The sequence below is a fragment of the Lissotriton vulgaris genome, chromosome 4_1 (genome assembly GCF_964263255.1).
Source record: "Lissotriton vulgaris chromosome 4_1, aLisVul1.2, whole genome shotgun sequence".
In the NCBI taxonomy this organism is placed as follows: domain Eukaryota; kingdom Metazoa; phylum Chordata; class Amphibia; order Caudata; family Salamandridae; genus Lissotriton; species Lissotriton vulgaris.
In genome coordinates, this window is record NC_141691.1 from 981,541,439 (window position 1) to 981,567,783 (window position 26,345).

Below are 26,345 nucleotides of genomic sequence, written 5' to 3' on the forward strand. Positions count from 1 at the left end.
GTGGTGGGGGTGCACCAGCTGCAGCTACAAGTGATGCCATTGTTTGCTCAAAAATAGCTCTTGCTCTCTCAATGAAGAAAGTTAGAATGAGGAAAAAAGGAGGGGGATTTCATTATTTGGAGAAAAAAAATGATGAGAACCAATGAAAAGTGTTATTTTCAAGTCAAATGACCCGATGCGCTTACGTTACGCGCTCCGGCGCGCTTACGTTACGCGCTCCGGGCTGTGCCGCGGAGCGCTTCCGGGTGCGTTTACGCAGCGCATCATAAGACACATCACGCGGCTACGCGATACGTCACGCTTACGCGACGCGTCACGATGTTGTTTTCGATCGCGACATTGGCGCTAACGGGACGCTTCCCGGTTCACGCACCGGGGCGCTTCAAAATACTACGCTTTCTGGGGCGCTCACCGGGGCGTGCACCGGGAGCGCTCCAGGGAAAAAAAAAAAAATATATATATATATATATATACAAAAAAAAATTGGGAAAAATTGTAGGGACTGGTAGCCCGATGTGCTTTTGCTATGTCTCAAGATATATGCTCCAGTGGTTTTTAAGAAAATTAACTTTGAAAAAATATATATTGAGCTACATTGGGCTATATATATGTTAGAGCCCAAATGTAGCCCAATGTAGCCCAATGTAGCCCAATGTAGCCCAAAGATGGCCACCAGAGACAAAAAAATACAAATGTAGCCCAAATATCAGCCAGATGTAACGCAACTATAGCCCAATGACAGAATGTACCAGAGTGTTCTAAAGAACAACTAGAGCGCTAACAGTCTTACTTATAAAGTGAGACTTATAGTTAGGAATTAGCATTAAAAAAAACCTTTGAAATTCACTGAAAAAACCATAGGTTTCACACTAGTTATAGTTAGGAATTAGCATTTAAAAAACCTAAGAAATTCACTGAAAAAACCATACGTTTCACACCAGTTATAGTTAGGAATTAGCATTTAAAAAACCTATTAAATTCACTGAAAAAACCATAGGTTTCACACCAGTTATAGTTAACTGTAAATTTTACTGTCATAAAACCATTGAAATTCCACGTTATAGTTAGTTGGACTCACTATAACTTGAGCGTGCAATGCTTTGCTGGTGCTCTAATCTATCGCCCCCCAGGCCCCTGCAAAAGCTTTCTGGAAAGCATAGGAGAGGCACTGAGCTCCTTGGCTACGCGTTTCTCTAATTTCACTGTATTAGGGGATATCAATATACATCTTGACTCACCTACGGATACCTCAGCAATCGCCTTTAGGGATACCATGGATGTATTGGGCCTTACTATATGCGTCACACAGCCCACACATGAGGCGGGGCACACGATTGACTGCATATCAACTAACCTGCAAGACATTCAAATCAAATCCCATAAAATCCAAACCTGGACAGATCATACATTAATACCATTTGTACTACCATTTAAAATACTTAGAAATAATAAACTGGCAGGGAAAACTGTACACAGCAGTCAATTAGAATGGAAAGACGCCATGAAACATCCAGAACTGCTTAGTATAGCAAAAGAACATGAACCCTCATGGTCAGGACAGCCTGAAGCTGATAATGACAACTTTAGGAAATGGATGTCAGACTTGAAAGCAACAGCAGCCCCGACTAACCGTAAACCTAGACCAACGGCTAAAAAACAATCAGCTCCATGGTTTAACCCCATGTTAAAAATAAAACAAGGAGAGGTGCGTAGAGCCGAACGCAGATGGAGAACTAACTACTGCATCGAAGACAGGAATAACTACAAATCCACCAGAAGCGCATATCATGCTCTGATTAAACAAGCCAAAACCAACTTTTACACCTCGGAAGTAGAAAATGCCAGAAACAAACAAAAAACTATTTTTAAAATTGTCAATAGTTTTAATAAACCCAAAATATTAGAACAAGAAATCCCGCCTTCGGAACAACTATGCAATACCATCGCAGACTACTTTGAAAACAAGGTATTAGCACTCACCAAGGATTTCATCACTTCTGAAGTTAGGGTAAATGAGGAAAACATGGAAAGGGACAGACTGGAAACTTTCCTTCCCATTAGCTTGGACGACACCCATAAGGCTATCTTAGCGGCCAAGTCAGGTTCCCCGTTTGACCCATGTCCTCCCGCACTGCTACATATGATGGTGGAGGTAGCTAACCCTGTGATTAACAGCATTGTGAACTCCTCTTTGACCACAGCAACAGTCCCAGCTGAATGGAAGCTAGCGGCAGTCAAACCATTGCAAAAAAAGCCACTCCCTGATCCTACCACCTTATCCAACTTAAGACCAATATCCCTCCTCCCTATGCTGTGTAAAATCACCGAAGCCTGTGTAAACAAACAAATCACCAAATTCCTGGAAGGAAATGAAGCCTGGCATCCCAATCAATCGGGTTTCAGGGCTCAACACTCCACGGAAACTGCCCTCCTGTTCACCTCAGATACCATCCGCATGGCTCTGGACCAGGGTAAGAAGGCCGTCCTGATTTTATTAGACCTGTCGGCGGCCTTCGACACTGTGTCACACGCCATCCTGATTAACAGACTTGAAACCTCTGGCATTTCTGGCACAGTGTTGGAATGGATCAAAAACTTCCTGAGTGACAGGAGACAAGTAGTTACTCTCTGAGAATTTCGCTCCAAGGAAAAATTGATAAAGATGGGCGTTCCACAGGGCTCAAGCCTCAGCCCAACACTGTTTAATGTCTACACCGCCCCTTTAATTAAACTAATATCGTCATTTGGAATTGATGTAGTCGCCTATGCCGACAATACTCAATTGATATTGGTTTTGGACAAAGACACACAGGAATGGGAAGAAAAACTTAAAAGCTGCCTCACGGCAACCTTTGATTGGATGAAAGTCAATCATCTAAAATGCAACACAGGCAAGACAGAAATCGTGCCAATGGGCCTAAATAACAACTTCACGCCCAAAACCTGGTGGCCAGAAAAGGCAGAAATCCCACCGAACACAACCCAATCGGCACGAAACCTAGGGATTACATTTGACAGCAATCTCTCTTTCAAGCAGCAAGCCTTGAAAGTGGCAGGTAACTGCTTTGCCATCATTAAAGGACTCAGGAAGTTTTTCGACCTCCTTCCACTAGAGGCTAGGAAGACGGTAACAGTCGCTTTGGTGACATCGCGGATAGACTATTGTAATAGTCTATATGCAGGTACTACGAAAACCACCACACATAAACTTCAAATGGTGCAGAATGCTGCAGCTAGGTTAGTCCTTAAATGGCCGAAGAAATCCTCTGCATCATCTGCACTAAATACTCTACATTGGCTCCCAATAAACAAGAGAGTCCTATTCAAAATACTGGTTATCACCTTTAGAGCCATCCATGCTCTGGGACCAAAATACCTACAGCAGAGATTCGCCAGATACCATCCCTCTCGCAATCTTCGTTCATCTAGCTCTAATTTCCTGTCAGTACCTAGGTTCAGGCTCAGCACGAGAGGTGGTAAATCCCTACCAGTACTCGGAGCAAAAGCGTGGAACACTCTTCCCCCCGCCCTTCGTGCCCTAGACAAGGAAAAAGACTTCAGAAAGGGACTAAAAACCTGGATTTTCAAGCTACAGGACTCCTGCGTTAGAGCACTAGTGTAACAGTTGGGTGAGTTTCCATCCACTCCCTACCTGTTTCCTTCATCTCTGAATCAGCATCTGGCGCCTTGATGCTCCCTGGAGTGACTGCTGCGCGGTACAAATGCTATTTTACATTACATTACATTACTGCTGATGACGTCACATATTACATCATTCATGACATGGTCAGTGACATCACTCATGACATCACTGATGACACCATCCTTGTGACAGAGTGACAGACCTCCTTTCAGTGTAATGTAACCCTTGAAACACATATTCAAAAATAGAAACTAACATTTTCTAAAAAATGGAGATACCATACCAGTTACAACAACCAATTCAGAAATTACACCATCTATATACACATCCACTCATTCACCAATAGTTCTATATAGTCACTCATACATATACTCACTCATGATATGTAGTGATACACCTATACATCCTTTTACACTCCGACAGTCATCCAAAAGTTACTCACACATGCAAATAAACTATTGAACATCCATTTATTTGCATATACAACTATACACAAACTACTACCTTACTTCTAAGGAAACTTACACATACTTACTCACTTAAACAATCACTTATAGAAACACATACTTATTTAAAAAGGAACTCTTACAATCTCTCACTCTCTCATATACTCACTTATATACATCAATACTCACAAATACTAGATTAAAACATATCTTGTTACTGATAAAGACACTAGTGAGACAGCCATTCACTCACTAACACACACATATACACACTCATCCACCCATACAGTCCTGCACATATGCTGTCTTCAAAACACATACAAACAGTGAGTCAATCATTGATGCATCTATGTGCTAAGTAATACCCCCATCAAACCATACTGACACTCATACTGATACTAAAAAAACATCTAATAACCCATATACACACACATGTAGCTACTCACCAACCCATGCAGCCACTTATACACAAAGTGAAACACTGATACATATATTTAAATATTTAAACATTACTCGCTAATATATGTATTCACTAAGATACACTTAATAAGCCAGTTAACCAATCATTTTTTAAAAAAAATATATCTTTTTAGACACTTATTTAAACATTTACTCTTCCATCAACCTTTACATATACATATATAAAACATATTTATTTTTCAGAAAGACACACATTCACTGGATGGTGTCATCAGTGATGTCATGAGTGATGTCACTGACCATGTCATGAGTGATGTAATATGTGACGTCATCAGCAGTGCATTGCACGGGCAAGTTATAGTGAGTCCAACTAACTATAACGTGGAATTTCAATGGTTTTATGACAGTAAAATTTTCAGTTAACTATAACTGGTGTGAAACCTATGGTTTTTTCAGTGAATTTCTTAGGTTTTGTGAATGCTAATTCCTAACTATAACTAGTGTGAAACCTATGGTTTTTTCAGTGAATATATATATATATATATATATATATATATATATATATATATATATATATATATATATATATATATATATATATATATATATATATATATATATATATATATATATATATATATATCAATCAAACACCCAATTGTGGCTATTCCCCAAGCCTCTTGTTCGGCGGGCACACGGCAGGGGTAGCCAGCCCCGTATATTAACACAGTTTTCGCCAGCAGGTTCCCTCCTCCAGTCCCGGGAAGAAACCACACAGGAGCCGTGGCCACGATTCAAAGTGCAGTTTATTGCGAGCACAAGGACCTACGCGTTTCGGAGTAAAACACTCCTTCCTCACGGGCAAGAAATGTGCATTTCAATAGTGTTAATAAAGTAAAGTAAAGTGACACGTGATAATGAAAATAAACAATGTACTTCGACTTTGTGTGTCTTATCCGTGATTTTACATGCAATATACCTTTCCAGTTCATAGTTGTTATTCATCTTGTTAAAGCATGCAGAATTAATCAATTTAAATTCAAATTTTACAAATCAAATTGGCACTTCATACCCCATATTCAAATTAATGAAATACACGGGCTTGGGGCTCGAACCGGCCATCCCAAAAGATAGTTGTACATAATTAATGCATTGTGCTATTTGGGCGGCAATGTGAGATTCGGAAAGAATTACAATACTTGAAACTCTATACCAGCATATTAGCAAGAACATCAATTAACTGTGCCACGGAAAAATTGACAAAATAAGAACACAAACAGTATTATTGTCCCCGTGGGCACACATCTGCTCTACAAATGTGGCACTGGTAAGTGATTTCAATCAAACAACAAATAAAGGCCCCACACCATTAATTGGCACTTCATATCCCAAAGAAAATTAAAAATGAGATACACGGACTTGAGGCTCGAACCGAACATCTCAAAAGATAGTTGTACATGAGTAATGCATTGTGCTAATTGGGCGGCACTGTAAGGTTCGAAAAATATCCAAATGATACTGACCCCCACCATAGTTTTCCGCCTTGAAGCCTTTTCTGAATACCCCACATGTGACTGAGAAACTTAGCAACAGCACAGGCATACAGGGGTCGTGTGTCTGATTTAAAGATTGGCATGGCCTCCTGATAGTTGTGTGTTCCCATTTGTTTGCAAATCGATTTTAGCCATTTTGATGTAAATGTGTTTGTATTTATATAGCGCACTTCTACCCAGAGGTCTCATAGCGCTGTATTCATACCGCTGTGGAATCCATCTTGGCTTTCCTGTGAAATGTCCACTCCTGGGCACCCCCAAGGTGAAGCAAGGCATCCAAGCGCTGCTGGGGCCGTTGTGGAGATTAAGCAAGCTATTGCCCAGAGTCACAGAGTGGGACCCATGATTAGACTAGGCACCGAGGAGAGAATTATCAGGTCCGGGGAAATCGAGGTCAAGAGCCACCGAGGCTGGAATTGAACCCTGGTCCCGGGCCAGACCTCTGCATTAGGGTCTGCCGCTCTAACCATTGAGCCACGCTTCTCCACGCTTCTGATCTAGTCCATGCGTAAGCTGAGCAAGCAAGCATGACATGGACCATGGTTTCGTTGGGAGCCTTGCATTCGGGACAGTTTGCCAATATTGGTGCATTGCTGTGCCATCTACGTTAGAAGTAATTCAGAGGGAGGGAGCTTAATCTAATCTGAATTCTGTCATGTGGTGTTTGTATTAAGTCAAGGTAAGGCTCCAAGAAGCTGATCTGTTTGTGGAGTCTAAATTCTATTGTTAGCTTCCCCCAAGAAGATCTCTGGCAACCTACCTGTGTAACCCAGTCCCAGTAGTGCCTCTTTACTAAGCTTTTTTTGGAGCAAAGATGGATTTGAGTTGTCCCAGGCACCATGCAACTCTATGTCTATTAGGAGCCCCCTTATATTGCCCAGCCAAACTGATATTTTTACCGATATCCAGGCGGACTACATCCGCCATAGCATCAGCATATGAGGAAAGTTCTGGGGTCGACCTAATTCATGCCCAAAATAGCAATGGGCGAAGCTAGGCTATGTCGGTGATAGATTGTCTTCCCATATCTAACATAAGGGGATGAAGCAGGGTGTTCTGGGCCAACATCACTAAACTTCTTAGGAATGTATGTGCTGATCTCTTAAGCTCTCTAATTTGTGGAAACCCCATAATTCTGTCCCATACAAAGCAGAACCAACTGCGTTTAGATTGTAAACCGGTTTACTTGACGAGAAGGGGTGTTCTTTCCTCAGGACCTCTGTTATCTGCTTGTACTTCAGGGCCGCCTTTGTTACCTGGGGTTTCCATCTCATTTTCTTGGATAATTTTACGCCTTGTTCGGTTGGGATTCCCATTTTCCTAAGGACTTGCCATAGCTTCTGTCTAGGTACTAAGTCAAAAGCCAACTTTAGGTCAATGAAGGCAATATACAAACTGCCCTAACCAATGACCACAACTTTCCAATATAGAAGGAGAAGGCAGAGAATCTGATCTATTATTCCGATATTTTCTCTGAAACCTGCTTGGTACAGTGATGAAATAGCTTTTTCATCAGCCCAAGCCTGTATGTTTTGCAGAAGGGTTCGACAAAATACATTTTGTATTGCTTCTATTAGGCTGATAGGCCTGTAGTTGCTCGGTTGTTCTCTGTCCCCTTTTTTATATGAGGGTACCACCTCAGCCCCTCTCCAGGACCCTGGGATCGGGGCACCTCTTGCCATGGCATTTAAAAGTAGTAAGAAGAAACAAGACCAACTAAGGTTGTCGTATAGAAAGAGCCCCCCCCCCGGTATACCATCAGGACCTGGGGATTTTACCTGCATTTTTCAGCCAACAGAGGCCTTAATATCTCCCAGTGAGAAGAGGTCACTACCAGGGGTCTCAGATGGTTCATTGACAACTCCCACCAGTGGAGATCTATCAGAGTCTCAGCAAAGTTTTTTAAAATTGTTGTACCAGGTTGAAGCCAAGATATGGTTTGGGGGAGGTGGAGCCCCTACTTCATTGCTGCATGCAATCACTGACCAAAACTATTTTGAGTCTCTGGCAGCACAAGCTTCTTTTATTGACTGCCAGCAGGATTCATCCTTCTCTCTTTTTGTAAGGCTGACGTATTACTCTTCCTTGTCATTCTAATTTACCCACTGTCTTTTGGTTTTATTGGTTTGGCTAAATTGGATGCAAGAGTTCCTGCACTCTTTGTTGAACCATGTTTATGACTCCCTTTTTGTGTTCTTGAGATTTGAGTGCTGCCCAACAAAATAACAGAATAGCACAGTTTTATTGAAAAATTACCCTCATTACAGCTTTAACATGTTAGCATATGTGTGTAGCACTCCAGTATTATTTGCAGTAATGGTGGACTCACAGGCCCGTAAATGGTCACTAGGGCTGGTTTATCACTTCGCCACAAGTGGTACAGCATATTTCAAGTCATGAGCTTGCTTTTAACACATATGTGCTGTCTGGTCTTGTATTCTTTGTTAGTGATTATTTGTAAAATTCAAACCCATTGAATCAAAACATGGCTTTCTGTCTACGTGAAGCAATCTTACAGCCATAATTATATCTGTCAGCACAAGAGGTCCTTTGCCCGTGGCAATGTCTCCTCTGTGCAGCCACCACTGGGGTCTAGAGTCAGTCAATGATGCATTGAAAGTTTTGTCTACAAGAGCTTACATTGCTGGGATGAGATACCTAATGGCCCGTATGTTTTTACTGTCAAAGTGTGTGTGTGGGGGGGGGGGGGGGGGGGGGTACACAGGGGTAAGAAATTCTCCCCTTCAAAGAAAGTGCTGGATAGAAGATTTTGTGTACTGCAAGGAGCAACTTGAGGGATGCTTGGATTTAATGGTCAATAATTCTCACTCTAGGAATATATATCCGCTTTATCATTTACTTGACTATGAGTGCGGAACAAGAGTCCCTGGGAGAGGAGTAACATACTACCTTCACCTGAGTAGCAGAGTATGTTGTATCAGACACTTGATTGCCTTGGTATCTACAAACTACCAGAAGACTTAAATATGCATTCAATCAGTGTCTGACTGGGATACGAAATAAGCCTGGGCACAAAATTTAAAGTGGCGCTATTAACAGATAGCTAAAAAAGTGGCCCATAATTGAAAATTGGGTTAGATTTAAACTTGTAATGATATGGCGATTTTTGCCTGGTATGGGAGATTACAGACATTTGTATTTGCTGCAGGCAATGCTTGTTGTGATATTTAGGAAACTATCAGTAAAACCCAGCCCGCATGGCCAGAAAACAAGCCCAAAAACGGACAAAAAACAGGACCACCCATTTTCTGTCAGACCAGTCCATTGGTAACTGCCTGACTGCCCTGGTGGCCAGTCTGACCCTGAGGTAAAGTAGCTCTGTGCTATTGTGTATTATCTATTGTTCTATATTGTGACTACAGCCTGCTGATATTTAATCTGAAGAATTGTGATTGCACTGATCACTAATCTGCCTGTAATGGCTGCTTACTGTATTGACCTGTGCTGTACTGTGTTATAGCCAATGGTGTACCACTATCACTTTATGTTCAACTCTATTTTTTTGTCCTGTATCTCAGTTGTGAGAGCATGCAGAAGTGTGATTTACAATCTCTCAGTTGATGGATCTTTTTAAATTGACTAAGATGAAATGGGAGTTAGAAAGGTAAACAATTCAACTATTGTGAAGCCCATTTGGCCCATAATATGTACCAGGAATCAATAATCAAAGTTAAGTAGTTTATTTCCAAATACTAGTCAATCCGATATATATGTGCATGTCATATAATATTAAAAAGTTACAGAATTACAACTGGCAAGATAAAATACCGCAATCAGTTCAGTCTCAGTAGGATAAGATACAAATTAATCACAGCCCCAGTAATACAGTAACTGAGAACTAGAAATGTGCATTCCTTAAAGAAACTCTGATTCTCTCTCTCAAAGATGAATACGTTTTAAAGTAATCTAAACAGGGCTCTAAATTAGCATAAGGATGGTTCCTAGTATATGGTTTCAAGGAAATGTGGAAATGAGGAAGGGTGCCAGCAAAGTGAAGACTCCAGTAGAAGTCTCCCAGCATTGGAATATGTTTTGAGCAGAAAGCTTCACACTTGCGAGAACAAAGGAGGCAGATAGGTCGATAACCCCTCAAAGTCGAAGACAATCTGCTCTCACCTCTAATGGTGAACACTAATTAAAACAGACGGAAAATTCTGCAACAATCATATCTCTGTCCACCCCTCCAGAGACCAATCATCTCAATCATCATGATGTGCATTTGCAACATTACTAGACTTTCCCATCACACAGAACTTGGACAGTTGCTGCAACCATAAGCATCCCTCCATTCTTGATACACAATGAATAGGAGGTCATTAGGTCTTCATGCTTCTTGCCAAGATTTCTCTTCTTGGTCCTTACTTTCAAGAAACTAGTAGAGACAACAACCTTGTCCCACCGGACACGGACACTTGGTCCAAAGTAGGATCACTACTACTTCAACACAAACTGATTCCAACCCTAACCCAGACCAGAGGTTTTTTCAGCTAATCTCGTGTTTTGGACCCTGGCAAACCTGTTTTGGTTGAACCTGAAGGATTCTAATACATGTTGGACAAGTGACTCGTCCCCTGGAAACAAAGAACGTATGTTCTTCTCTTACCCTCAGCTACAACCTTACTGGTGGCATGTGTCTTCACAGTTACAAACGTTTCTTGGACAAGCTATTCCACTATTCCTCCTGATATTCCTCCCATGTCCTCAGCTGGCAGATCCCTCATTGAGCTCCCTGCAATTGGACCTTTCCCTCCCTGATCCTTGCTCACCATCGCTATTAAGGTAATTCTGCTTGACTGGAAATCTACTAATAGCGTACCCAATCATACCTGGTGGGCCTGGGTAACCTATCTACAGAGCATGCACATATCTCAATCGCATAACAGAGGTTACCTTGCAACCTCCTAATGTATTTAGGGTAAACTTGACCTTTTTATCCGCAACACATCCTTTGAAAGAGAAAGCCCTCAATCTCCTCCGGGCCACTAATCCAATATCTTACTAGCAACATTTAAGTCCTCGATACCTCCCATCCACGGTATCACATGATTCCTCTTCTCTCCCCTGTCCTCTCTATCCCCCTTTCTTCTTTGACACCACATCTGGAACACATGTTGAGATGTGTACACTTTGTAATTACATATGTTTCATCTTATCCAGTCCTATACTCTGTCATGGCTCAACGTCACTTGCTTCTGTTACATCCTGAGAGTTAGGTTTACATCTATTGTTTTTTTATATATTTTAACATCAAAAATTGTAGGTACCACAATTATGTACACATCATGCAATGGTCAGGTGTTTTATGTGATTTTTCTTCTCCCTCCTCATTTCCTCTGTATTGCTTCTCATTATTAAAAAACGAATAATGGTAATATCTTGAACATAAAAAGAAACTAATACAGGCAACAATATTAATTTTCTCTAGCTAATGAATCCTTGAGAATGGACATGCAAAAGAAAGAACACTCTAACCAAGCAAATCATATTTCAAAATAACAAAGCCTTTCTTTGGTCAGGCTAACTTTAACTAAACATTTAAATGCACACTTCCAGTACATGGTTATGCATGTGCACATAGAGATCAAAAGTAAATGGAAACCTAAATAAAAGCATACATGATTACACCTTCATATATGACTTTCAGACTTAATGTGTAAAATTCACTTAAACTTTAAATGCAACGTGAATACAGAATACATCTTCATCTTAAACTGAGCATTAGTTCACATGTTTATAAGCTTCAATTTCTCAATGGTTACATTTCATTAATGCTGACTCACATTAATACTTCAATATATGTTCACACACGTTAATCTTATTAAGGCACATTGGATATAATGGCAAATATAAATTCAAATGGCGCATTGATGAAGTGTAAGGGATGGAGTCTTAAAGGTGCTCCTCCAGTTGCATGATGGGTAGACTGCCATTGCACTTGCAGTTTGGCACAGTTTGCAATCCATGTTTGGTCTTTGTTGTGCACAGTAAAGCCGATTCATGGCTAGGCCAAAAGCCTCTCCATGATGATCCCCTGCCAGGCCACACACAGACATGCCAATTTGAGCTTAGTAATACATCCTGGCACTCAGTTGTACTTGCTGTAACTGTCTTGCACACTTAATCATGCACACCTGTTCACACTCAGTAATTCACACACTTATTCATCCATGCTCAAGTAGTATGACTTCCATAATCTCAAGCACTCTCAAGCCTCATGCTGGTACACACACATGCAGACTCTAAACCATATATGTACACGCACAAGTATATATACCCAGGTATAGATGCACCAGTGCTGCTTGTTTAAAAGCACAAACAAACCCCACAGTTCCTCAGTAGAACAAATACAGCACATGCACACACCCACTGTATGCACAAACTCATACCCAAATCTACATGCAGAGTTCAAAAGCACACACACCATCGAGAAGGGACTGACGTGTGTACAAACACATACTACTAACTTGTTTCGTATGTAATGTGTAGGAAGCTGGCTCTCTACGAAGGGTACACAAATGAGGTACACTGTGCAGAGAATAGAGGCAACCCGTATTGGTTTACAGAGGCACAAATAACAAACCCAAATGCTTTCCTTTGGGGTAGGGTGGGCAAGCAGTTTAGGCTTATCAGAGAGTAGTGCTGAGCATTTGTTGCACTCACAGAGGCAATAAATGAGACACACAAAAGGATAAATCCGAGAACATTTTAGAAAAATAACATATTTCTATTTAATTTTCAACACAAAGAACTTCATCATCAAGTGATTAGATTTCGAGACATTGATTTTCACAGATAAATAAAAAGCACACTTAAATGCGTCTTTATGCAGTAATGCTTCCTTATGGGATAAAAAGCCTACATTGCATACAGTTACTTGCAAAATGTTACCCTGGGTCCCCTCCAGGATTTCAGATGCTAGGGGGCCAAAGTCCAAATAACCACCAGCAGTTAGACTGCAACTGCCCTGAAGTGTCCAGGGTCAAAGGTGCTGGTTGGTAACTCTGTGTGCTACACCAAAGGAGAGAGGGGGGCACCTAGAATCAGGCTGTAGGGCGGGACTTGGGGACTAGTCTGGGAGCTCCCAATGGGAGTCTGGGTCTGGGAGAAAAGAAATATAGTTGGTTCTTGGGAATCCAGGCTAGGATGCTCTGGTGCAGAGTGGTTAGGTTGCATGGGCTTGTGAATCACAGGCATTCACTGTTTTTGGTCTCGCCAGTTAAGGTGACAAAATCAGGACAGCTGAGCCAGTATGGAAGTGGGTCTCTGTTATGCTAATTTCCCTCAATGGCTGTTCTGTCTTGGAGTCAATGGGGGTCAGGATTAGACACAAACAGTCTTTGATTGCTACAATGGGTCTGGTAACCCAGGTATTAGTGCTTTGCGGCTCCGGTTGGCCCTGGCGTCTTCTCACTTGGTAGAGAGATGGATCTGACCTCCTGGAGCATGGTGACCTCTTCATGGGTGGCTGTTGTGCCGGCGAGACTGGGGAGCGGCAGAACGGTAGACTGGACTTTGCTGTTTGGTGCCTGCAAGCTGCAGATGAGAAGCTTCTCTACTCTGAGGGAGATTTGCTGGCACTTTGTGAAGAGTTGGCCGTCCACCAGGGGTATCAGCAGATGCACAGCAGCAGGATGAGTTGGTTTGTCACGTTCATAGGGGCAGGTGCAGGCAGGCAGGGTTTGGAGCCAAAAAGTCTGCAGCTTGTCCTCAGGTCTCGATTCTTTTACTCATATTTCTTCTCATATTCTTCATATATGCTCATGCAGATATTTCCTCACATGTAATATAATGCACACTTATATTGCATGCAGTGTCTGATGAGAGGTGTTACCTCGAAACCGGTCCGGTCCTCGGATGCTTGATTCCGTTCTGGGAAGGACATGGCTTTTGTAGTTCGGACTGGACTGTTCCCATGAGGCTCAGGGTCAGAGCTGATTTGCATATCGCCATTGTCTAACCCAGGGTGGTGTGGAGTGCAAAATAACGATGGATTTAGGCCCAGATCCTTGGACTGGGGCGAGTGTGTGACATTGATCCACATTCGGTCCATCACTTGTTGTGTTTGCAGTGTCTGCAGCCGTGGCACACAGGAGGAGTCCCAGGAGGAGTCCCATGTCGTGTCTTCACTTTTCTCTGCACCATGTCACGCATCCTGCAATGGCAGTTCTCATGAGTGTGGTGAGGGGTCTCTTAAGGTGGCACAATGCACAATCCCTTGATAGATATGGTCCATAGGGACTTATTTATGAGAGGTTTGCGCCACCGAAGCATCACTTTATTTTGTTGCTTCAGCAGCGCAAGCGTCTCAATCATATCTATGAGACGACGCAAAGCCACTCCGTGTGACTTTGCATGGCCTCATAGATATAGATTAAGATGAAGCATCGCAAGGAGGCATTCCATTGGCATTGTGGTGGGGTTTCCCACACAACACCTATAGATTTCCACGCTTCCCCAGATTTACTTAATCACATAAACCTGGGGCAGGGACAAAACCACATGCCTCCCCAGAGCAGGCGTAAAAAGAAAAAAATTGTTCATTTCTCCTAGTTTTTTCCTCTTTCTTTTCTTTTCCTTATGCAGCCCTCATGGAAAGAGGAAAAAGCCTCTCTGAAATGTTTCTGTGCAGCAAGGTGCCCCTTCCTGCACAAAAACAATCCTGCCTGCAACGGAGGCTCCCTTGCACCATGATGCAAGGGTGCCTACGTTTGTGTTAGGGATCAAATTATGTGCCAGCACAGAAGGAAAGGACAGGAAAGATCTGTATTTCATAAATACGGTGCATTTCTGCCCTTTCACATTGACGTAGGGCAGCACAGCAAGAAGACTTGCAGTGCTCCCCTATACCAATTCCTCATAAATGTGTCCCTTAATGACTGCACTCCAACATACACAAATAGAGCCTGACTAGGCTAATTCAGCAGTGGTTCCCATGCACACCACTAACCTTTTTCCTAAGACCTGCTATGTTTACTGATATGAAAAGGGAGGACAAAGGTACAAAGAATAAAGCTGATTGCTAAAGCCTGCTGACAGGGCGCTCTCAGCTGGGTCCTGACTGATCACTTCAGTTCTCAGTAATGTGCTGTACACTAGACTAATGTGGGCAGGGCAACACTTCAAGTATTGAAGTAAAGGTGAGGTGACTCCCACACTGCGTTGCAATAACAACACAAAGGGACAGCAACCCATAGCAACCACCTCAAGCATCCTGAGCAATGCAACGTTGGGGAAGTTGAGCATTAAAATTGTTGAACCTGAATTATAGAGAAAAACAGCAGTATACCCTACATACACTCACACACAAGTGTTAATGAAGTGTACCTCACTGACTGTAGTGCAGGGATGCTAAGTGGTAAAATGGTAGCTGATGTTCAGAAAAATTAAATAATTAAATGAGTATTAATATTTGTTGTAATACCACAGGGGGTGATTAATGTATGGTAAACTGGGAGTGATTCTGTGGTGCTGAGTGTACATAAATGATGTAGGGTTGAGGTAAAGGTGGGGCCTCGCTATCAGTCAGTCAGTCAGTCAAAAGTACTTTCTTTGGTAAATTAAAACCATAAAAGCATTCTATACAAAAAATATTAAAATTAATATAACATTTGTTAGCAACAATAATATTGCAGTAGTTATAAACATAGAATAGACAAAAGCAAACAATTTAAAATGCGACATTAAAACCCTGATTTATTAAAAGGTAATTAATGTAAACTAGGTCATTGGGATAGGTCTCACTTTTTTCCTCCTTATTCTAACTGGCTAATGGCTATCATTGTTGGGGCCCAGAAGGTACGAGGGACCAGTGTACTACTCAACCAACCTTTCACATTGATTGAGACTTCCACTTTTGCTAGTCACTGAGGTAAAAAGGAGTAGCAGCACTGCACTATTAAGCTACAGTCACGTGAGCCAGGTTCACCAGAATTTTCATGGGCTGCCATGCCATAATACCTACAATGAAGCCGGACGAGGCACCTTCATTCTTGTTTGTTTTCAATTGAAAAACCCTGCAGTAACAATAGTACCTCAATCCCCTAACCTACATAAACAACAAATTAATCCATTTCATAAAGGGCCAATCAGACAGCGACAGACACCTTAGCTAGCTAACCCTCATTATAGAAACTGTGGAGCAAACCCTAAAAATAGGTGGGGGACTAAGCAACATTGACTGTTTGTAATTGATTCGTCATAGGAGTGGGAACCCATCCTAACATTCAATATTTTTTTAGTTGAAGCTCAGCAAAGTTCGATATATTCAATATTTTCCAGTCAAAAATTAGGTGTACACTTAAAGAAAATGTGTGTTGTGTGTGTGTGGTGTGTGTTTGTGTGTGGGAGTGGGTGTATATGTGGGTGTGTTTGTTTGTGTATATATTTTAAAATAAAAGGACAAATCATTTCTAGGTTAAACAAGGTTTAAAAAAGTGTTAGTACAATTTTATTAACCAAGATGCGGTAAACCGGTAGCATGAAGAGCCACATTTTAAGGGCAAGTCAAATAAATACCTCGATGGGTGAATCTTAGATCTTGGAATATTTTGAATGGGAGTATCATAACTGCAGACACCACTGTTAGCCTTACTGGGTGACCTTGATTGACCCCTTTGGACACTCAAGTCAGCTATGGGAATGTAGAATGTCAGATTTTGTACATACCTCCCATGCTCCATCATAGGAAGAAGGGAGCATTTGGGGAGAGTAGGTGGCCTAACGGCTAGGGCGGTCCACCTCGATTCTGGGGAACCGGGTCGGAGTCTCGCCAATGGCGCTGAACATCCTGTGATTCTGGGCAAATCACTTAGTATCCCTGTGCCTAACAAAAAATGAATGTGTCCTTATGTAATGCAACTGGTGCTATGTAAGGGCTCTGATACCCGATACCTTTGGGTCAAGTTTTCGCTATATAAAATTTCTTAAAATAGAAAAAAAGAAAAAATGTAAAACACATGGGGCAGTGAAAAGAAGCTCAAGATAGATTTCTAAGATTAATGCAAGGACCTTGTATTTAACCTTACCAGTTATGTGGCAAAAGGTAAGCCACGTTTCTTCTTTTGGGCATGATTGGTGACTTTGCTCCCAAGCTCGCTATGATTTCAACACTATTCCAGTGGCATGATGTGAGATAGGCCCCCCTGCAGACTGCGTTGAGGAACCCCCGAGACACCCACACCTCATTGAAATGCATAGAATTTAGGCTTAAAGGAGTCCCCTAGAGGATCTGTAAAGTTATGACCAGAACATATTTCTTTCATGGAGTAACTCATTTTTCACAGTATTGTTCTCACAAGGAATTTCGCCCTGGAGCAGCAAAGGAGTCAGACCGATTCATCTGTTCCTGCAAATGACTTTGCCTCAAAATCAGTATTATTTCCCATCACTGAACCTCAGTTGTTCTATTATCCAGGACTCAGGGAATTCCGTTGTAAGTCGGGGATACAACAAAAGTAGAACTGGAATTCAGTGGTAAGTCGGGGGGGGTACAAACCAGTAAGTCACTCACTTCTACTCAAAGCAACATCATTTAAAAACAGTCCAGGCCGTTTGTTCGTGTCGGTAAAGGGGTTATTTTTTTTTTACCTGAAGGGATTCTGACTAAAGACTACGGGCCTTATTTATGAGAATTGAAGCATCGCTGCATGAAAACAGCGATGCATCACTTCTCAGTGCGCACTCTTTGCATCATGATTGATGCTTCATATTTATAATATGACGCATCATGTCGCAAGGAATTACAGATACGTCAGTAACGCAAGTGACGCAAGTAACGCAACTCCAGGAATGTGTACTTTCACATGGGCAAGTCCCATGTTGTTAGTGCCTACATCAGTCTTACGCCTGCCATGAAACAGGCGTAAGATTTTGACGCATTAGCGGCCAAGAAATGGCGCAGTGAAATCTTATAGATTTCACTGCTTCACTTCCATGACCCTTTCTTGCGTCAAAACGCCCCCCTTGCATATATTATACCTGGCGCAGGTATAATGTGGCGCAATGGTTTACAAAGTGACGCATCTACCTAGATGCGTCACTATGTAAATATGGCGCAACAAGGTGCATTTTTTACGCCACTGGTGCGCCACAAAAAGTGACGCACCGGCGGCGTAAAAGTGACGCACGACCTCATAAATGAGGCCCTACTACAAAAAAGGAAACCCCAGCACTCACAGCACGGGCCTGGCTGCCTGTTAAATGTACATGGAGGTATGAAAAATGAATTAAATTATGGTTATTCGTGAAAATGAATCTTACCTGGCTCGGCACGTTCTTCCGACTTGCTCTTCTCCTAAACGTCAGCACAATGAAACTTGAACTCTTTTAAACATAAGGTTACTCATAAAGCCGAGTTTATCTTTCCTAATGATTTGCTATAATTGTAAAATGGAAGCCAGTGGAGGTAAAAATTAACTCTTAACCCGAGACTGAGTTTAACAGAAGTCCTGCAGCAGGCAGTTTTTGCACAAACATGCTTGAGATTAGAGATTGCCCCGGAGGACAGCAGCGCCTTTAAAGAAGTTGCATTCTTTAAGTCTTTTAGTAAGAGATAATAGCTTAAAAGGTAGATGGGCATACCGAAATACCAAAAGAACAAATTCAGGCAATTTTGCGTTGTGTAAATTATGCAGTAGATCAGAAACAACACCAGTGTGAAATTCTGCACAATTGTCACTTGGTATACCGATTGTTAATTGTGTGCAATTTACTAATAGGGTTGCGCTCTTTCACTGATATTCCTCATACTTCAGGGGGTGGGGGGCATCATTGCACGATTTTGCACACGCTTCCATAGGACTCAATTCACAGAGCAGCATGTGTATCTGTGAACAAACAAAAGCAGTTTCTGAAAGTTGAATCCGAATCCTGATTCACAAAATTTGCGACTGGTAGAATTTGCAAGTGTACTTATGTCTGCTACAATTCCACTAATGGGGTGGTACTTACCGACTTGCATGTTTAGGATCTTGGCAGGAATGTGGGCGTTTCATGACGGGCCGCCCTGCACAAGCAGTGTTCATGTTTCGGCATTCACATAAACCTTGCACCTGGTAAACGCAGGCAACTTTGCTCCTGCCAAGAACAGCAGTAAATGTGCTGCCAGGGGTGTTAAGGAGGGAACACTCAGCATGTTTAAAGAGTTTCGGATGTTGCCCCAAGGGAAAACGTTTTCTCATGGACATAGAGGGGCATATTATCAAGGGATTTATCTCCGCTTTTTTGGCTTTAAAAGCCAAGAAAGCGGAGATAAAATTATCTCCCTATTACCTAGCTGTCGCTAACACCAGTTAGCGACAGCTAGTAGGAGATAGCGACCACCTTGGGCCCCGCTTTGCATGTCAGAAAAATGTATCACTAATGACATGCAAAGTGGGCGTGCCAAGATGTCAGCGACTGGAAACAGTCGCTAACATCGCTATCTCCTATTACCAACTTTTGGAGATATCCGCGCTAAGCGCGAATATCTCCAAAAGCTAACACCTGCCCAGGAGCAGTTCTTAGCCATGTTATCCAATAAGAGGTGGATAACATGGCTAAAAGCATTAGCTCGGTAATGCCTGAATATCGCTGATTTTTCAGCGATATTCATGCATTATTGCTGATTTTTATCGCATTTGCGATAAACCTTGGTAATATCAAGGTTTATCTGCGATAAAAATCGCCGCAGCTCGGCGATAATTTTTTCTCGCTAACCAAGCAATAGCGATAATTATCGATATTGCTTGGTAATATGCCCCAGAGTTAAATAAGGCATTAAAGATTTACCAGAGATTTACACATGCTACCTTTCACGTTGTGGGAAATTAGCATGTTTAAATGTTTTACATTCAACTGCTCCAGCAAATTCAAGGCAGTCACATATTTCCTGTAGTACTTTGTAATTTATAAAGAAGCTCTAAATTTGCTCCAAACGTTGAATTAGACCATGGGAGCAAATTCCCAACATTTTACCCATGGGCTTTGTGAGTTGGGCCCTTACTTATGTCATCCATTTTAGTGGCTCTCACTGTACAACTGCCGTGGAGGTACAATAGGAGTAAGGCTAACAGATATCTGTGTGTAGACAGCTATCAATTGGTACACTTTGCTGACCTTTGATCTGTTAGCCACATTTACTACCCAATCTGCTGTAATAAACCATCATAAAACGACTAATCAAGCTGATTGCAGAAAAAAACCTCCAGCTTGACATCCTCTTCTCCTTGACTGAAAGGTTTCTGGAAAACATTGCTATTGGAAAGGCTGTTTTCCTTTCAATGAGCCATTTGCCTTTCAACATGAATGAATGAGAGAGTGCAAGGTTTGATAAATGAGTAGGTGCTCTAAAAGTATAAAGTGAGTGATTTCACGTAGAATTAATGTTGAATGAGTGAATGCACTGAATAATGTCAGGATGAATTTGTGAGTGAATGAATGAGTTGATGAATGTGCACTCGGATGGATGCAGCGAAGTTGCACCCATCTTACATGCAGAGAGGCCTCAAACAGCAGTAATAGTGTTATAAAAATTAAGCAACATTATACCTGTGAAAAAATTAGAACAGGACTGGGCACACTGGTTTTAAGAATGCCCGTTGTAAAATAATTGCCAACATTGTGCCAGTGCACATATTAGACAAGGAGTGGGAACCATTGTTCTAGTGTGTAGCGGTCTTCAAACAGTGGAGCAAACCCACTCATTAAGAAGGATATCAAGGGGGGAGGCTCTGATTAAGATTAGTTATTGTGCCTCTTAGGAATACAGACCAATATCACGCTGAGAGACATTGTGTTTTAGTGAAACACATCAGAGTGGCTGTGAGCCACACTGTCATGGGCCATCAATAATGGTGTTAACTAGTCACTTCAAGGCTGGCAATAGATGTCAAATGAGGATTTTAAATAATGTAATGCCACACTCCCTTAATTCTGATGCAAGGTTTTTTTAGGATGGCACATCAGCATGCAGAATGTTGGCAATCTATCATATGTCAAAGAGTGGGATAGTGAACATAGCTGTAATGCTTGAAATGTTATATTTTGGCCCCATGTCCTGCTCAACAATTTCAACCAGTCTTGGTGCTTTGGCCAACAGAATATTGCACATTGGAAATTCTTGTTGTATTTGGGACCTTAGAGAACTTTTGGATCACTATTCCCTGTTGATAGCTGAATCCAGATTTTATGCACATTTGTGCTGAGCACATTAAGGGGTAAATTTACCAAAATGATACGCACCGCAGTGCGGCAAGACACTTTGCTGTGCTGCGTTGTGTGACAGGGAGAGGACAGGATTTAATCTTATATGGTGAATTCCTATACTTTCCTTCTGCTAGGGCACTATGCGTTGCCAAGCGCCAATGCAGGCACCCTTGTACAATGGTGCAAGGGTACCTGCATTGCAGACAGGATCGTTTTTGTGCAGGAAGGGACACCTTCCTCCATAACAACAATCCTCTGCGCTGCTTTCCTTTTTCAATGTGTGCTGCAGAATGCGCACACATAGAAAGAGATATGAATGAGGAGAAATAAATATATTTCTCCTCCTGAGGCCTCCCTTGGGTGTGGGTAGAATTGTGACTCATTGCCAGGTATACCACTCATGGTAAACTTAGGAATTCACCAAAATCCGTGGTGGATGCGTGGGAACACCTGTGCTCATACCATGGAGCGCCACCCTGGATCGGGGTAACACAGGCAACAAATTGTACTGTCTTGCATTACTACAGATTTACCAAACCATGCAGGGCCATGAAAGGTGGTCTTGCGTTGCTTGGTAAAGCTCATTTTAGGGTTTGCCCTGTATCCCCTTGCATGGCACATGGGTGACACAAAACCTTTGATAAATAGGTCCATACGTCTATACCTGTCTCTCAATAGTGGTTAGTGATTTCTCACAGGATCCACACTTATGTTGTAAATGTCTTGTGTGTTGACATTCTGCAGTTGTGCTGAATGGTGAGTGCCTTAGTTTACATCTGAGCTGTGTCGCTGTGTTATATATTGTATTTCCCATATTATTTTGTTGGCATTTTTTCAATGTACAGAAAAGCATTTGCATAACTGTTGTATGTGTTGGGGCACATGCACTATAACAACACACACAGCAATCCAGCAAGGGAACTTGTTGTGTTGCATTGTGTGAAATGGAGAGAGAGCAGAAATGCTCAATATTTACAAACATATGGAGCATCTGTGCCCTCTGTGTGATTCCTAGTGCCAGCATCTTCTTGCACAAAAACAATCCACAGAGGCATATTCCTGCAGAATGCAGCACACACGGAAAGAGAAAGTAATGGGGAAAACTAAGATATTTCTCCTCATTATGGCTCAGGCCCTTATTACGATTGGTGGTCGGTCAGACTGCTGACCGTCATCGCAGCGGGCAGGAGACTGCCCGACAATCAGTTGGCATTCCCTCCGTCCAATTACAATATGATGGTGGTCATGGCAGACAGAAAGTGCTTTTTTCCAAAGCATTGTGCTGCCGCCCAGGAAAAGGGTCATAGCATAAGCCGGAGTGATAAAAGTACTTTGTGGACAGCCATGCACTGTGTCTCAGGTGCCATGTGGTGCTTGGCACATGGATGTGTGCAGCGGGCACTGCATGTGGCCCACGGGGGACGGGGGTCTTGTTTGGGGAACCCAAAGTTCCTTTCTGGCTGCCTTATTAAGGCAGTCGGAAAGGGACATTGTAATCCCTAGGGCAGTGCTTACACAGGCACTCCCCCATGATATGGATACGATTCAAAGCAAACAAAAGTAGATGATGGACGGAGCGCTGAAACTTTTCAGACACTCACCCCCAGTCACAGATCGTTCTTTAGCTCACTTCGCCACCCCAGTTCAGACCCAGCTATATGCAAATCCGTCTTGACCCTTTGCCTCATGGGAACAGTTCAGCTTGAACTGCCAAGTGAGGATTTTGCTGGACCAGAAACAAGCATCCTGGGACTGGTTGCGGGGTAACATCCCTCATCAGCCCGGCTAGCTTGTATCCAATGGCAAAATGAGCAAGGGACCCACGTCTGGGCATACCCTGCCAACAGGGATACGATTCTGACTGCTGCACCAATGATATCTTGGATACTTTTGGGGGCAGCAGTCTTTCCTCCTTCCCGATCTCTGCGGTCCGACCACCTGTATTGAAATGCCTGTCAGTGACAGTCCACCCAACATTGTAATCAGGGTCTCTGTCAGGTAAGTACAGCATTTAGGCTGTATCCACTATCTGACTTTGGATTCTGTGGGCCATCATTCAATAGATACAGTCCTTTCTTTAGATAGACAATAAATAGGTTCGCTACTGTTATCCAAATTTCTCTTTTAACTGTGGAGTGCTAGAAGGGTCATCTCTCATGAGGTTATTTGGCTTCAATATCTTATCATACACCGATGACACACAGGCCATCATATTTATCAGATCATCATTTTACCAAACTGTAATTTCAAATATTTATGACTGCCATAGCCTTAAACTAAATGCTGAAAAGACTGAGATACTGATTGGCAAACAGTCAATCAACGATAATTACAAATCAAATCAATCAGGTAGCTGTGAAAAGTTTTCATATACTTCAGCTTTTATGGAAAACTTTTACTCTGATCCTCACTGACTAAAATTGTGGTTCTGAGGCTTATCTCTTCCTGTATTGATTATGGCCTTCAGACTCACTTCATCCAGAGCCTACAACTGGGTCAGAATGTGACTGCTCATTTGAGTCTAAACATTTCCCAAGCAAATATCTATCAGTTTCTCTCATGTATCTTTACACACTGGCTGGTATTTGCCAAACTATCGAGTGTAAAATATTGTGATACTGAAATATTGTTATAAAAATATTGTTACTACAAAATATCTTGATACAGAATATTGTTCTCAATATTGTTTTATTGGTAATAAATATTGTTTTCAAAAATATTGTTGATTTGAAAAATTAAACGTAAACTAGTTCATATATTAGTATTAGGTGGTAAAATTAATAGTACAATTGTTTATTTTTTAAAATGTTATTTTTAAAGTATTTTAGAGACTCATTATGATGGCGATGGACTGGCTCTGTCCGCCATGGTGGTGTAAACCGGGACGGTCTGCCATGCAATCGGCGGTCTCGCATGCCCCACTATGATGAGACTGCCACTGCGGCGGTCTTGTTCTGCACCGTTAGCATTGCGGTAGTGGCTGATGGTGGCAGCACCGCCGCAATGTCAAATAGAGCATGTTGTGCATTTCACTGCACTACGTGGCAGGCACTACACTGTGCCTCCCACTTGGTGCAGTGAAATGTTGGGGATACCATGGGTGCACCCTCACCTCCCCCAACACAAAATGGGCCCACAACGGGCCCGCAAAAGCAAACTCCGCCTGCCTTTCAACTGTGGTTCCACTGCCGCGGAGAGGCTGGCTGGAGAACTCATCATTATATGTCGGTCAGTACTTGCTAGGCACGCAACTATTTTATAGATGCAGACCGCTCTGCCAGGCAAACGATTGCCTGTGGCTGTTCCGTGGCGGACGGGCTTTGCCTCTGGCGTTGTTACGGTGTGAATCCTATTGCCATTGTGATATGGGGGTGGGAGAATAGCGGTCCGCAGGGCCGGCGGACCTCAACGCCAGCCTGGATTTGGGGGTCCTTCCGCCATCATAATGAGCCCCTTAGTATCTTATTTTAAAATGAAATTAGTCATGATTAAATTAGTAGCTGTTTTTTGAGTTTGTAGGACAATAGGGCAGGAAGATAATACATTATAATTCATTCACATTTATTGTAAGTACTTGTTTTAATTAATAATTTAATTGATTATTAATAATGTTAATTGTTCATTTGTTACTTTATATTTTTTATGTGTTTTGTTATTTTTAATGTATAGTTTAATTTTATTATCAATATTAGTGCATTATATTTTAGTAGCATGTTGTTGGGTTTGTAGGGGTATATGGTGGGAAGTTTTATAATTAATTTGGGGGTGTGGCCATGGCAGCAATGGAGTAGTACATCTAAATCTGAGCTCTGGGGCAGCCGGCCTACTGGTATGGAAATCCTGAAAGCCTCCATGCGCTGCAGCCCCCAAAAGCTGGGAGAAGGGTTGCACATGGCAGCATTGAGAGACAAACAGGCTGTAGACCTGGTTGTAGGCGCTACAGTGATCGCAGAGAAGAGCATCCTATCTGAGGTGGAACATTGCAATGATGGTCACTGGAAGTGACTGAGAAGGAACACAGCAAGGTTCACAGTCGCAGCCCAGAGAGAGTCGAACGACCCATTGCGGAGTTGGCAGAGGTGAGCGACTTTGGCCGATACGGCCGGACTCCCTTGGTCAGGTGGAAAGCCCTAGAAGCACCTAAGACCTGTGGCAGGAAAGGGCTGCAGATGAATTGTGTGACACCAGCTGTGGGGCCTGGGATTGTCTGGTTCTCCCCTCAATCTCCCACAGACACGAGAGATGGGAGTGAGAGGGACTTGGCCATGCTGGCAAACACCTGACCACTGGTTGAAGGGAACACACTCCTAGCCCAACAGACATCACTAGGGGGTGGGGTGTGACCTCCCTATCAGGGGCTTAACTCACTGCAACTAGACAGCAGCGTGAAAGGGACAGGCCCATGCTGGCAACCACCTGACTGGTGGTGGAGGACAACACACTTCTACCCCAATAGGCACCACTGGTGAGAGACCTTATTGCAGTTAGACAGGCCCATATGGTTGTGGGAGGACTGGCCAGCACCAGAGAAGTACCTACAGAGTCCTGAGTGGTGAGGACGCTGTTTGCCACTGCAGGTGAGGCGGGCCCCTAAGACAGTTCCTGTGACCAGGGGGGAGACCCCCTTCATTGCACCCCCACCCCTTGGTGGCTAGAGGCGCCCCTCCTTTGAGACACGTTTGATTAGAGATATTGGGGGGGTGTGATGGGGAAGTGGCTGGCTGGACAAGAGTGGAACCCTGGCGTAGAACACCAGAGGCACTGGGTACAACAAGGTGGTCCACAGAAAAGATAGTGGCCTGGGACGTGACACAGGAGGAACTTTGGTGGATTTCCAAGTCAAGGTAGCAGTCGATATGGACCTGGATGCCTACACTGCCACAATCCTAGTGGGAAGTTGGGATACCAAAGTCAACTTGGGAAAAACAGAGAAGCAGATGTGGTAGATGTGAGCCATTTGAGAGTGGACCTGAAGAAATTGGCAGATAGAACGGCACAAACCAGACTAATAGTGGCACAATTGCTGAACTTTAGAGACAGGGGTAACATTCTGCAGTTTGTACGCTTACACAGGCCCTG

The 26,345-nt window shown here is 42.6% G+C and overlaps 1 protein-coding gene across 2 annotated transcripts in view; it reads right to left on the reverse strand.

The window, feature by feature from the left end:
* The window catches only part of LOC147722779 (beta-Ala-His dipeptidase-like), a 423,764-nt gene that overhangs the window by 346,437 nt on the left and 50,982 nt on the right, over window positions 1-26,345 (reverse strand). The window contains exon 1 of one of the 2 annotated variants that reach the window (XM_086965243.1): window positions 18,342-18,393. The exons of the other annotated variant lie outside the window; for it this stretch is intronic. The gene's annotated coding sequence lies outside the window, so the exon portion shown is untranslated. Of the gene's footprint in view, window positions 1-18,341; window positions 18,394-26,345 lie in introns of those variants that run through there. 2 annotated transcript variants of the gene reach the window in all.